Below are 9,498 nucleotides of genomic sequence, written 5' to 3'. Positions count from 1 at the left end.
GGTGCCTAGGGACTAGGGTTTGAGGTGCCTAGAGACTAGGGTTTGAGGTGCCTAGGGGCTAGGGTTTGAGGTGCCTAGGTGCTAGGGTTTGAGGTGCCTAGGGGTTAGGGTTTGAGGTGCCTAGGGACTAGGGTTTGAGTTGCCTAGGGGCTAGGGTTTGAGGTGCCTAGAGACTAGGGTTTGAGGTGCCTAGGGGCTAGGGTTTGAGGTGCCTAGGGACTAGGGTTTGAGGTGCCTAGGGGCTAGGGTTTGAGGTGCCTAGGGGCTAGGGTTTGAGGTGCCTAGGGACTAGGGTTTGAGGTGCCTAGGGGCTAGGGTTTGAGGTGCCTAGAGACTAGGGTTTGAGGTGCCTAGGGGCTAGGGTTTGAGGTGCCTAGGTGCTAGGGTTTGAGGTGCCTAGGGGTTAGGGTTTGAGGTGCCTAGGGACTAGGGTTTGAGTTGCCTAGGGGCTAGGGTTTGAGGTGCCTAGGGACTAGGGACTAGGGATTGAGGTGCCTAGGGACCAGGGTTTGAGGTGCCTAGGGACTAGGGGCTAGGGTTTGATGTGCCTAGGGACTAGGGTTTGAGGTGCCTAGGGACTAGGGTTTGATGTGCCTAGGGTCTAGGGTTTGAGGTGCCTAAGGGACTAGGGTTTGAGGTGCCTAGGGGCTAGGGTTTGAGGTGCCTAGGGACTAGGGCCTAGGGATTGAGGTGCCTAGGGACTAGGGTTTGAGGTGCCTAGGGACTCGGGTTTGAGGTGCCTAGGGGCTAGGGTTTGATGTGCCTAGGGGCTAGGGTTTGAGGTGCCTAGGGACTAGGGATTGAGGTGCCTAGGGACTAGGGTTTGAGGTGCCTAGGGGCTAGGGTTTGATGTGCCTAGGGACTAGGGTTTGAGGTGCCTAGGGGCTAGGGTTTGAGGTGCCTAGGGGCTAGGGTTTGATGAGGTGCCTAGGGACTAGGGTTTGAGGTGCCTAGGGACTAGGGTTTGAGGTGCTTAGGGGCTAGGGTTTGAGGTGCCTAGGGACTAGGGTTTGAGGTGCCTAAGGGACTAGGTTTGAGGTGCCTAGGGACTAGGGTTTGAGTTGCCTAGGGGCTAGGGTTTGAGGTGCCTAGGGACTAGGGATTGAGGTGCCTAGGGACTAGGGTTTGAGGTGCCTAGGGACTAGGGTTTGAGGTGCCTAGGGACTCGGGTTTGAGGTGCCTAGGGACTAGGGTTTGAGTTGCCTAGGGACTAGGGTTTGAGGTGCCTAGGGACTAGGGTTTGAGGTGCCTAGGGACTAGGGATTGAGGTGCCTAGGGGCTAGGGTTTGAGGTGCCTAGGGGCTAGGGTTTGATGAGGTGCCTAGGGACTAGGGTTTGAGGTGCCTAGGGACTAGGGATTGAGGTGCCTAGGGGTTAGGGTTTGAGGTGCCTAGGGACAAGGGTTTGAGTTGCCTAGGGGCTAGGGTTTGAGGTGCCTAGGGACTAGGGACTAGGGATTGAGGTGTCTAGGGACTAGGGTTTGAGGTGCCTAGGGACTCGGGTTTGAGGTGCCTAGGGACTAGGGTTTGAGTTGCCTAGGGACTAGGGTTTGATGTGCCTAGGGACTATGGTTTGAGGTGCCTAGGGACTAGGGTTTGAGGTGCCTAGGGACTAGGGTTTGAGGTGCCTAGGGGCTAGGGTTTGAGGTGCCTAGGGGCTAGGGTTTGATGAGGTGCCTAGGGACTAGGGTTTGAGGTGCCTAGGGGCTAGGGTTTGATGTGCCTAGGGACTAGGGTTTGAGGTGCCTAGGGACTAGGGTTTGAGGTGCCTAGGTGTTAGGGTTTGAGGTGCCTATGGGCTAGGGTTTGAGGTGCCTAGGGACTAGGGTTTGGGGTGCCTAGGTGTTAGGGTTTGAGGTGCCTATGGGCTAGGGTTTGAGGTGCCTAGGGACTAGGGTTTGAATTGCCTAGGGGCTAGGGTTTGAGGTGCCTAGGGGCTAGGGTTTGAGGTGCCTAGGTGCTAGGGTTTGAGTTGCCTAGGGGCTAGGGTTTGAGGTGCCTAGAGACTAGGGTTTGAGGTGCCTAGGGGCTAGGGTTTGAGGTGTCTAGGGACTAGGGTTTGAGGTGCTTAGGGGCTAGGGTTTGATGTGCCTAGGGACTAGGGTTTGAGGTGCCTAGGGACTAGGGTTTGAGGTGCCTAGGGACTAGGGTTTGAGGTGCCTAGGGGCTAGGGTTTGAGGTGCCTAGGGGTTAGGGTTTGAGGTGCCTAGAGACCAGGGTTTGAGGTGCCTAGGGGTTAGGGTTTGAGGTGCCTAGGGACAAGGGTTTGAGTTGCCTAGGGGCTAGGGTTTGAGGTGCCTAGGGACTAGGGACTAGGGATTGAGGTGTCTAGGGACTAGGTTTGAGGTGCCTAGGGACTAGGGTTTGAGGTGCCTAGGGGCTAGGGTTTGAGGTGCCTAGGGGTTAGGGTTTGAGGTGCCTAGAGACCAGGGTTTGAGGTGCCTAGGGGTTAGGGTTTGAGGTGCCTAGGGACAAGGGTTTGAGTTGCCTAGGGGCTAGGGTTTGAGGTGCCTAGGGACTAGGGACTAGGGATTGAGGTGTCTAGGGACTAGGGTTTGAGGTGCCTAGGGGCTAGGGTTTGAGGTGCCTAGAGACTAGGGTTTGAGGTGCCTAGGGGCTAGGGTTTGAGGTGTCTAGGGACTAGGGTTTGAGGTGCTTAGGGGCTAGGGTTTGATGTGCCTAGGGACTAGGGTTTGAGGTGCCTAGGGACTAGGGTTTGAGGTGCCTAGGGACTAGGGTTTGAGGTGCCTAGGGGCTAGGGTTTGAGGTGCCTAGGGGTTAGGGTTTGAGGTGCCTAGAGACCAGGGTTTGAGGTGCCTAGGGGTTAGGGTTTGAGGTGCCTAGGGACAAGGGTTTGAGTTGCCTAGGGGCTAGGGTTTGAGGTGCCTAGGGACTAGGGACTAGGGATTGAGGTGTCTAGGGACTAGGGTTTGAGGTGCCTAGGGACTAGGGTTTGAGGTGCCTAGGGGCTAGGGTTTGAGGTGCCTAGGGGTTAGGGTTTGAGGTGCCTAGAGACCAGGGTTTGAGGTGCCTAGGGGTTAGGGTTTGAGGTGCCTAGGGACAAGGGTTTGAGTTGCCTAGGGGCTAGGGTTTGAGGTGCCTAGGGACTAGGGACTAGGGATTGAGGTGTCTAGGGACTAGGGTTTGAGGTGCCTAGGGACTCGGGTTTGAGGTGCCTAGGGACTAGGGTTTGAGTTGCCTAGGGACTAGGGTTTGATGTGCCTAGGGACTATGGTTTGAGGTGCCTAGGGACTAGGGTTTGAGGTGCCTAGGGACTAGGGATTGAGGTGCCTAGGGGCTAGGGTTTGAGGTGCCTAGGGGCTAGGGTTTGATGAGGTGCCTAGGGACTAGGGTTTGAGGTGCCTAGGGGCTAGGGTTTGATGTGCCTAGGGACTAGGGTTTGAGGTGCCTAGGGCCTAGGGTTTGAGGTGCCTAGGTGTTAGGGTTTGAGGTGCCTATGGGCTAGGGTTTGAGGTGCCTAGGGACTAGGGTTTGGGGTGCCTAGGTGTTAGGGTTTGAGGTGCCTATGGGCTAGGGTTTGAGGTGCCTAGGGACTAGGGTTTGAATTGCCTAGGGGCTAGGGTTTGAGGTGCCTAGGGGCTAGGGTTTGAGGTGCCTAGGTGCTAGGGTTTGAGGTGCCTAGGGGTTAGGGTTTGAGGTGCCTAGGGACTAGGGTTTGAGTTGCCTAGGGGCTAGGGTTTGAGGTGCCTAGAGACTAGGGTTTGAGGTGCCTAGGGATTAGGGTTTGAGGTGCCTAGGGACTAGGGTTTGAGGTGCCTAGGGGCTAGGGTTTGAGGTGCCTAGGGGCTAGGGTTTGAGGTGCCTAGGGACTAGGGTTTGAGGTGCCTAGGGGCTAGGGTTTGAGGTGCCTAGAGACTAGGGTTTGAGGTGCCTAGGGGCTAGGGTTTGAGGTGCCTAGGGACTAGGGTTTGAGTTGCCTAGGGGTTAGGGTTTGAGGTGCCTAGGGACTAGGGTTTGAGTTGCCTAGGGGCTAGGGTTTGAGTTGCCTAGGGGCTAGGGTTTGAGGTGCCTAGGGACTAGGGACTAGGGATTGAGGTGCCTAGGGACCAGGGTTTGAGGTGCCTAGGGACTAGGGGCTAGGGTTTGATGTGCCTAGGGACTAGGGTTTGAGGTGCCTAGGGACTAGGGTTTGATGTGCCTAGGGTCTAGTGTTTGAGGTGCCTAAGGGACTAGGGTTTGAGGTGCCTAGGGGCTAGGGTTTGAGGTGCCTAGGGACTAGGGCCTAGGGATTGAGGTGCCTAGGGACTAGGGTTTGAGGTGCCTAGGGACTAGGGACTAGGGATTGAGGTGCCTAGGGACTAGGGATTGAGGTGCCTAGGGACTAGGGTTTGAGGTGCCTAGGGGCTAGGGTTTGATGTGCCTAGGGACTAGGGTTTGAGTTCCCTAGGGACTAGGGTTTGAGGTGCCTAGGGGCTAGGGTTTGAGGTGCCTAGGGACTAGGGTTTGAGGTGCCTAGGGACTAGGGTTTGAGGTGCCTAGGGACTAGGGTTTGAGGTGCCTAGGGACTAGGGTTTGAGGTGCCTAGGGACTAGGGACTAGGGATTGAGGTGCCTAGGGACTAGGGTTTGAGGTGCCTAGGGGCTAGGGTTTGATGTGCCTAGGGACTAGGGTTTGAGGTCCCTAGGGACTAGGGTTTGAGGTGCCTAGGGGCTAGGGTTTGAGGTGCCTAGGGACTAGGGTTTGAGGTGCCTAAGGGACTAGGTTTGAGGTGCCTAGGGGCTAGGGTTTGAGGTGCCTAGGGACTAGGGATTGAGGTGCCTAGGGACTAGGGTTTGAGGTGCCTAGGGACTCGGGTTTGAGGTGTCTAGGGACTAGGGTTTGAGGTGCCTAGGGGCTAGGGGCTAGGGTTTGAGGTGCCTAGGGGTTAGGGTTTGAGGTGCCTAGGGACAAGGGTTTGAGTTGCCTAGGGGCTAGGGTTTGAGGTGCCTAGGGACTAGGGACTAGGGATTGAGGTGTCTAGGGACTAGGGTTTGAGGTGCCTAGGGACTCGGGTTTGAGGTGTCTAGGGACTAGGGTTTGAGGTGCTTAGGGGCTAGGGTTTGATGTGCCTAGGGACTAGGGTTTGAGGTGCCTAGGGACTAGGGTTTGAGGTGCCTAGGGACTAGGGTTTGAGGTGCCTAGGGGCTAGGGTTTGAGGTGCCTAGGGGTTAGGGTTTGAGGTGCCTAGAGACCAGGGTTTGAGGTGCCTAGGGGTTAGGGTTTGAGGTGCCTAGGGACAAGGGTTTGAGTTGCCTAGGGGCTAGGGTTTGAGGTGCCTAGGGACTAGGGACTAGGGATTGAGGTGTCTAGGGACTAGGGTTTGAGGTGCCTAGGGACTCGGGTTTGAGGTGCCTAGGGACTAGGGTTTGAGTTGCCTAGGGACTAGGGTTTGATGTGCCTAGGGACTATGGTTTGAGGTGCCTAGGGACTAGGGTTTGAGGTGCCTAGGGACTAGGGATTGAGGTGCCTAGGGGCTAGGGTTTGAGGTGCCTAGGGGCTAGGGTTTGATGAGGTGCCTAGGGACTAGGGTTTGAGGTGCCTAGGGGCTAGGGTTTGATGTGCCTAGGGACTAGGGTTTGAGGTGCCTAGGGACTAGGGTTTGAGGTGCCTAGGTGTTAGGGTTTGAGGTGCCTATGGGCTAGGGTTTGAGGTGCCTAGGGACTAGGGTTTGGGGTGCCTAGGTGTTAGGGTTTGAGGTGCCTATGGGCTAGGGTTTGAGGTGCCTAGGGACTAGGGTTTGAATTGCCTAGGGGCTAGGGTTTGAGGTGCCTAGGGGCTAGGGTTTGAGGTGCCTAGGTGCTAGGGTTTGAGGTGCCTAGGGGTTAGGGTTTGAGGTGCCTAGGGACTAGGGTTTGAGTTGCCTAGGGGCTAGGGTTTGAGGTGCCTAGAGACTAGGGTTTGAGGTGCCTAGGGGCTAGGGTTTGAGGTGCCTAGGGACTAGGGTTTGAGGTGCCTAGGGGCTAGGGTTTGAGGTGCCTAGGGGCTAGGGTTTGAGGTGCCTAGGGACTAGGGTTTGAGGTGCCTAGGGGCTAGGGTTTGAGGTGCCTAGAGACTAGGGTTTGAGGTGCCTAGGGGCTAGGGTTTGAGGTGCCTAGGTGCTAGGGTTTGAGGTGCCTAGGGGTTAGGGTTTGAGGTGCCTAGGGACTAGGGTTTGAGTTGCCTAGGGGCTAGGGTTTGAGGTGCCTAGGGACTAGGGACTAGGGATTGAGGTGCCTAGGGACCAGGGTTTGAGGTGCCTAGGGACTAGGGGCTAGGGTTTGATGTGCCTAGGGACTAGGGTTTGAGGTGCCTAGGGACTAGGGTTTGATGTGCCTAGGGTCTAGGGTTTGAGGTGCCTAAGGGACTAGGGTTTGAGGTGCCTAGGGGCTAGGGTTTGAGGTGCCTAGGGACTAGGGCCTAGGGATTGAGGTGCCTAGGGACTAGGGTTTGAGGTGCCTAGGGACTAGGGACTAGGGATTGAGGTGCCTAGGGACTAGGGATTGAGGTGCCTAGGGACTAGGGTTTGAGGTGCCTAGGGACTAGGGTTTGAGGTGCCTAGGGGCTAGGGTTTGAGGTGCCTAGGGGCTAGGGTTTGATGTGCCTAGGGACTAGGGTTTGAGGTGCCTAGGGGCTAGGGTTTGAGGTGCCTAGGGGCTAGGGTTTGATGAGGTGCCTAGGGACTAGGGTTTGAGGTGCCTAGGGGCTAGGGTTTGATGTGCCTAGGGACTAGGGTTTGAGGTCCCTAGGGACTAGGGTTTGAGGTGCCTAGGGGCTAGGGTTTGAGGTGCCTAGGGACTAGGGTTTGAGGTGCCTAGGGACTAGGGTTTGAGTTGCCTAGGGACTAGGGTTTGAGGTGCCTAGGGACTAGGGTTTGAGGTGCCTAGGGACTAGGGATTGAGGTGCCTAGGGGCTAGGGTTTGAGGTGCCTAGGGGCTAGGGTTTGATGGTGCCTAGGGACTAGGGTTTGAGGTGCCTAGGGACTAGGGATTGAGGTGCCTAGGGGTTAGGGTTTGAGGTGCCTAGGGACAAGGGTTTGAGTTGCCTAGGGGCTAGGGTTTGAGGTGCCTAGGGACTAGGGACTAGGGATTGAGGTGTCTAGGGACTAGGGTTTGAGGTGCCTAGGGACTCAGGTTTGAGGTGCCTAGGGACTAGGGTTTGAGTTGCCTAGGGACTAGGGTTTGATGTGCCTAGGGACTATGGTTTGAGGTGCCTAGGGACTAGGGTTTGAGGTGCCTAGGGACTAGGGATTGAGGTGCCTAGGGGCTAGGGTTTGAGGTGCCTAGGGGCTAGGGTTTGATGTGCCTAGGGACTAGGGTTTGAGGTGCCTAGGGACTAGGGTTTGAGGTGCCTAGGTGTTAGGGTTTGAGGTGCCTATGGGCTAGGGTTTGAGGTGCCTAGGGACTAGGGTTTGGGGTGCCTAGGTGTTAGGGTTTGAGGTGCCTATGGGCTAGGGTTTGAGGTGCCTAGGGACTAGGGTTTGAATTGCCTAGGGGCTAGGGTTTGAGGTGCCTAGGGGCTAGGGTTTGAGGTGCCTAGGTGCTAGGGTTTGAGTTGCCTAGGGGCTAGGGTTTGAGGTGCCTAGAGACTAGGGTTTGAGGTGCCTAGGGGCTAGGGTTTGAGGTGTCTAGGGACTAGGGTTTGAGGTGCTTAGGGGCTAGGGTTTGATGTGCCTAGGGACTAGGGTTTGAGGTGCCTAGGGACTAGGGTTTGAGGTGCCTAGGGACTAGGGTTTGAGGTGCCTAGGGGCTAGGGTTTGAGGTGCCTAGGGGTTAGGGTTTGAGGTGCCTAGAGACCAGGGTTTGAGGTGCCTAGGGGTTAGGGTTTGAGGTGCCTAGGGACAAGGGTTTGAGTTGCCTAGGGGCTAGGGTTTGAGGTGCCTAGGGACTAGGGACTAGGGATTGAGGTGTCTAGGGACTAGGGTTTGAGGTGCCTAGGGACTCGGGTTTGAGGTGCCTAGGGACTAGGGTTTGAGTTGCCTAGGGACTAGGGTTTGATGTGCCTAGGGACTATGGTTTGAGGTGCCTAGGGACTAGGGTTTGAGGTGCCTAGGGACTAGGGATTGAGGTGCCTAGGGGCTAGGGTTTGAGGTGCCTAGGGGCTAGGGTTTGATGAGGTGCCTAGGGACTAGGGTTTGAGGTGCCTAGGGGCTAGGGTTTGATGTGCCTAGGGACTAGGGTTTGAGGTGCCTAGGGCCTAGGGTTTGAGGTGCCTAGGTGTTAGGGTTTGAGGTGCCTATGGGCTAGGGTTTGAGGTGCCTAGGGACTAGGGTTTGGGGTGCCTAGGTGTTAGGGTTTGAGGTGCCTATGGGCTAGGGTTTGAGGTGCCTAGGGACTAGGGTTTGAATTGCCTAGGGGCTAGGGTTTGAGGTGCCTAGGGGCTAGGGTTTGAGGTGCCTAGGTGCTAGGGTTTGAGGTGCCTAGGGGTTAGGGTTTGAGGTGCCTAGGGACTAGGGTTTGAGTTGCCTAGGGGCTAGGGTTTGAGGTGCCTAGAGACTAGGGTTTGAGGTGCCTAGGGATTAGGGTTTGAGGTGCCTAGGGACTAGGGTTTGAGGTGCCTAGGGGCTAGGGTTTGAGGTGCCTAGGGGCTAGGGTTTGAGGTGCCTAGGGACTAGGGTTTGAGGTGCCTAGGGGCTAGGGTTTGAGGTGCCTAGAGACTAGGGTTTGAGGTGCCTAGGGGCTAGGGTTTGAGGTGCCTAGGGACTAGGGTTTGAGTTGCCTAGGGGTTAGGGTTTGAGGTGCCTAGGGACTAGGGTTTGAGTTGCCTAGGGGCTAGGGTTTGAGTTGCCTAGGGGCTAGGGTTTGAGGTGCCTAGGGACTAGGGACTAGGGATTGAGGTGCCTAGGGACCAGGGTTTGAGGTGCCTAGGGACTAGGGGCTAGGGTTTGATGTGCCTAGGGACTAGGGTTTGAGGTGCCTAGGGACTAGGGTTTGATGTGCCTAGGGTCTAGTGTTTGAGGTGCCTAAGGGACTAGGGTTTGAGGTGCCTAGGGGCTAGGGTTTGAGGTGCCTAGGGACTAGGGCCTAGGGATTGAGGTGCCTAGGGACTAGGGTTTGAGGTGCCTAGGGACTAGGGACTAGGGATTGAGGTGCCTAGGGACTAGGGATTGAGGTGCCTAGGGACTAGGGTTTGAGGTGCCTAGGGGCTAGGGTTTGATGTGCCTAGGGACTAGGGTTTGAGTTCCCTAGGGACTAGGGTTTGAGGTGCCTAGGGGCTAGGGTTTGAGGTGCCTAGGGACTAGGGTTTGAGGTGCCTAGGGACTAGGGTTTGAGGTGCCTAGGGACTAGGGTTTGAGGTGCCTAGGGACTAGGGTTTGAGGTGCCTAGGGACTAGGGACTAGGGATTGAGGTGCCTAGGGACTAGGGTTTGAGGTGCCTAGGGGCTAGGGTTTGATGTGCCTAGGGACTAGGGTTTGAGGTCCCTAGGGACTAGGGTTTGAGGTGCCTAGGGGCTAGGGTTTGAGGTGCCTAGGGACTAGGGTTTGAGGTGCCTAAGGGACTAGGTTTGAGGTGCCTAGGGGCTA

This window comes from Oncorhynchus masou, chromosome 14 (genome assembly GCF_036934945.1).
Source record: "Oncorhynchus masou masou isolate Uvic2021 chromosome 14, UVic_Omas_1.1, whole genome shotgun sequence".
Classification (NCBI taxonomy): Eukaryota; Metazoa; Chordata; class Actinopteri; order Salmoniformes; family Salmonidae; genus Oncorhynchus; species Oncorhynchus masou.
This window is presented reverse-complemented; position numbering follows the sequence as displayed.